Here is a 5,396-nt window from a genome sequence, read left to right on the forward strand (position 1 = left end):
TGAGCAAAGGATTGAAAAATGACAAATAGATGAAAACAGTTAAAGGTGATAGTTATGAAGAAGGGAAAAAAGACTTTATGGAGTATTAACAGGTAATTTTGAGGAAGATCTGAGAACAAATGTTATAAAAATAATAGGCCTGGATAACTAGAAAAATAATTTTTCTGTGCCAAAGTCATAATTTTATACATCTGAAAAAGTACTTCAAATACTACATAACTCAGAAAAGAATACAAATTCCTAAGTAAATACTGGCAAAATGATTCAGTTGTAAGATAAAAGAAAACATATTGTATACATATACAAACAGAACTTTTCATTAAAGGCAATTATTACCTGACCCTTAGTTTTTCTTTCTGCTTTATTAAACAGAATAATTGGAGAGATTAGTGTGGAAACAATCAAATTCGTCCCTCTATAACCACCTTGTAAGGCCAAAGGAGAAATATTCTTTATATACAATTCAACTGAAAAAAAAATCGAATTCAAGAATGCAAATTTGTGGTTTAAAAGAATGAAGAATATAACATTACCTGAAAAATTTTGAAAGTATAATTATAGAGGTGAAATTAGTTCTGTACGAAAGTAAGGAATATACAATAAAATAAGGAAACTAAGAGAAACATAGAAATCAGTTCTAAAATACCAAAGCATACAAACACAAATCCAACAATTTTAATTTTAATTATTAATCCTTAGAAAATAATCAAATTTATATGCAAAAGTATTTTTGAAAAAACATTTATTGCAAATTTGTCACAATAAAAAAAGAAAAAATGTTCCATTATATAATATTGGTTAAATAAATTGTGTTATATCCTTAAAAACGAAACTCTCTTCATTCATTAAAAATTACATTTTATCAAAATATTTAAGAAAATGTGAATGTATTCATAATATGTGTTTAAAGACAAAAGTAGATTACAATAGAGGGTGTGCACTATATTTCAATTAATTCTATAAAGTGCCACACTTTTATAAGTCAATACATATTTTTCAGAAATAAATTGTTTTAGCTATTTTCATGTCCTAGAAGTATGTTTGGAATTTGAAATAGATTAGGTTAAATTTAAATATTTTGGAAAATTTGAGAGGCTATAATGCTATTTCTAGCCATTTCAATTATGTTTTCATTTAAAAAAAAAAAGAACTATATTAATTAAGGCAAAATGATTTGGAAATCTAAGCTATAAAAGGATTAAATTCATTTACATATATTTAAAGATAGAATCAGCCAGAAATCTATGGTATCTTATGTTTCAGTAACCAACAAACTTTATAACTGTATTTTTATGGGTAAACCAGGGAAATTTTATAGTTGGTAAATATTTTCTTGAAGACTTTAAACATATTAAGATTTCCTCGGAGGAGTTAAAAAGGTAATGATAAAAGATATGATGTAATTATGTGTAGCTGGAGTCAGAAAGCAAACATATATAATCTAACTCTTGTTTTCATACTGTCGATCATTATTTGACTTTCTCTTTTAGATTTCAGTTAACTAATATTGGTGAATAACTGATATTATTGCTAATGTTTATAATATTATACCATAATACAACTTTAATGGTTAATAAGGAATATTATAAATTTATAATTAGTTAATTACTCACCTATAAATAGTTTTAACCAAATAAAAAGTTTGAGAATTGATAATATTATGCATTAGTTCTAATAGTTGCTGTTTGCTGTTGTTACATCCATATTATATTAGAGAGAAAAATTAATCTTAATGAATAAATATTTAACCTTGAATTTTATCTTTCTCTACTTAAATCTGTATTTTCAGTCTTCGAGCAAATTTCTTTTTTGATGACTTTCCAGTTTGTTTATTTCATTTTTGCTTTTTTTCAGCTGTGAAAAATAATTTCTATAGAGAAATACTAATATGACTATCTTTCTTCCAATGGAAACATAACACTTAAATATGAAGGCTATAAATGTGAAGCAATATCTACTATAATCATAAAAACAGATATTTTACCATCATATAATCTTTAATCATCTCTTTTCTATACCTATGAGCTAAACATGTAATGTTAAAGTTTTGAGTGCCTTTTACTCATTTCATATAAATTTAATAGTGTAAAATTGCTTAACCGTTTTGATTCATATCATTTTAGTTGTGATGATGTTAGTGTTCTATCAAATTAAAAAACTACATTTGTTTATGCAACAGGTTCTTCAGGAAGACAAAGAACTGCTAATGCAATCTGTTAGCTCTCTTTGTTTTTTTCGGCGCTTTCATTGTGAATTCATGTGTATCTACCTCTTTGAACCAAATTAAACTATAATTCTAAACAAATCTCAAAATTCTCACCTAGCAGAAAAGATGGGAGAGCCTTAGAGCTTCCACAATGCTAACTAAAATGAGCACCTAACTGCTAACCTCAATCCCAATTTTCCCTTAGTCTTGTCTGTTTGCTGTTAATTCATTTTTGTGACTTTCTGATAAATATCTGCTTTCATCACTATACTTTAAGCACAATGACAACAAAGACCACATTCCACCATTTTACCCTCAGGATAGGGCTTGACTGAAGAAAATAGAGACAAGAGTTGCAACAGGAAAATGTAGGCTGTAGGATTCATGGGATGGTTATTTAGAGTCCTATTGCAGTGGGCAAAACAGCTCTAACTACTTTTCATGTCCTTTGATTCATGATTAAAATGTCCTGAAAGGAGACTCACATTGTTCTGGTCTGGGTCCCTTGTCCACTTCTTGGCAAAAAGAATACAGTGCACCTTGATTGACAGCCACTGAGGCTTTTTGGAATAGAAGAGTAGAAGTTCTCCACAAAAAAACCCAGGTGCTAGTATCAGACCATGGTAAGGATGGATACAATGAAAGCAAAATTAAGAGATTTTTGGCATAGGAAATAAACAGGTAGTTCTATACCTCTGACAAGTTTTTGACAATAGCAACACCAGAAGATCTGCAAAGAAGTTATTAAATTCCCCTTAATGTTCATCTCTCCTTAGAAAAACCAATAGCAGATAATTTTCTGTTAAAATTTATTTTGCCAACACATATCAAGATGGCATATATCTGTAAAGTACTTTTTAAACATTAATTGTGAGGTGTTTTTCCCTCACAATTCCATCAAGGGTGGGACCATGTCTGTTTGTGCATCTGTATTCCTAGCACATACCAGAGGCTGGTACAAAATAGGCACTAAACAATTATTGAATAAACCAAGGAAGGACTATAAGGGCTTTCTAATTATGTATATATCTTTCTAATTTCTTTCTTTTGTGAGAACTCAAAAGAAGTTGTTTAAGCTTGAAATTATTTTCAGAAGGATTTATATACAAATATGGGAGCTAAGAAAGTCAATCCTAGTGCTTAAAAACATTTTAGGAACATAAAAAAGTGGTGTAAGTTGACCTTGTGCTAATTTATCCATGCTCCAAAGCAGAAAAATGAAACTTCATGGACTGGTTTGAGGGCTTGAATTCCTACGTAATAATTCTAAAAGCATGAACTAGATCGTGACACTAATTCATCCAGTACAGTATTATTTTCCCGAAATAACCCTCCTCGACAATTTGTCATGAGAATCTATCAAGTGTACATATATCTTCATCTATTAAATCTTTCCTGTTGACATCTCCATTAAGTGATATTATTCATTCTGTTCAAAACTGTAATTCCTTCTCAGTTGTCCTATAAACTGAAGGCCGAGATGTCTCTACTGACTGTTGGTCACATGTTATTTTTTCATAACCATAGAATACAATTTTTTAAAAGCAAATAAGCTTTACTTCTCTAATTTCTTGATGCACTAGTTTACTAATCTATAGAACTTTTTCAGCAAGAAAACATTTGACACTGTAGCATCCCTCGTTAGATGAAAACCTGTTCAAATTTAGTGTTGTTAATCATATAGCAGGAAGGTAATAGAGTACTGTCCTGAATTCAAATTTTGGCATATTTATTAAATGTGTGCCTTTTGGAAAAAATATTGTTTTCTGAATGTTTGAATTTTTGTCTGTAAAATGAGTGTAATAATGTAAATAGCCAATCTGCTATAATGAAATGAGATACCGTATGAGAATGGCTAGCTAGCACACTAACTCATGACTGTATTTGAAAGTGGTATTTTCTTTATTTCTAAACAGGTAGTGGCTACACTTTTTCTGACCTAGTATATCTACTAATGACTGAAAAGTATCTTCTGCTATGAGGTGGACATATTTTTTTATAATAAAGAGTCTGATCAGCCAACCATTCTTAAGCGGAAGCTTATGGAAATTTCATGGAAATTTTACTTCTAGCTCCAATAAAGTGCTAGCATGAGTTAGTATGTCTTTGCCTATCATACATACACTTGTAAATGGTTATATTAGATTAGAAGTGTTTATTTTCTTTTTATCTGATACATATTATTGCCATTGTATTTATAGCTGGAATAGCAAGATCAAGGACTATAAGTGTCATGAAGCCAGAACCATAAATATTATATGTAACCAGCATATAACTATTAACTAACACAGTGCCTAGCACATATTAGATGTTCAATAAACTTGTAGTAAAGAAGTGAATAAATTAAATAACAAACAAGAATAAGAATAAGACAAATGATGAAGATTTTTCTGCATCTATAATGAAATATCTAAACATATTTTTCATACCTTTCTTTAGACAGGATCTCACTGCCAATCACATACCAACATATTGTAGACACTTCAATCTAGTCCTTTATGTCCAGGATTGAATTGCTAATACTAGTATTTTGTTCAATTATGCCTACTCCTTAATGAAACATACCAGTCATGCAAAGTAAATATGACATTGTAGCATGTACTGTACAAATGCTATTGTTCATCTTGCCTGATGTACTGAAGACATAGACTAAAGACATATAACTTTAGCATTATTTTAAAGATGTTTAAGAAAAACAAACAAACAAGAAAACAAAACAAAACACCCCCCCCCCAAAAGTGTCATTTTATGGTTATCAATAAACTAATTTGGGGGGAAAACTTTGTATTTAATTTTATTGTTACCCTAGGTAAATGAGCCTATCTGTACCCCCAACCATACAGAAAAATACAAAGGGCAGAATGTAAACACAAGCTACAGCACAAAGAAAGATATGAGACCCAAAATAGTGAACAAGAGTTCTGAAAGAGGGTTTGTCCAGACAAATATTATAGATCAGGAAAACTCAATTACATAGGGGAATTTTTCCATGGAGAAAGCATTCCAGGCAGAGGAACAACATGTACAAAGACAAAAATGAAACAAAACAACAAACATAAACACAAGAATATAAGATGTAAAAAATATATAATCAGTTTAATATGTCGGGAGCATAGGTAAGTGATAAGTCAGACTCATGATAAATTTGATTAGTGAAGTTAAGACATTTGGATTGTGAACAAAATTAAAG

The sequence above is a fragment of the Rousettus aegyptiacus genome, unplaced genomic scaffold, assembly GCF_014176215.1.
Source record: "Rousettus aegyptiacus isolate mRouAeg1 unplaced genomic scaffold, mRouAeg1.p scaffold_m13_p_1, whole genome shotgun sequence".
In the NCBI taxonomy this organism is placed as follows: domain Eukaryota; kingdom Metazoa; phylum Chordata; class Mammalia; order Chiroptera; family Pteropodidae; genus Rousettus; species Rousettus aegyptiacus.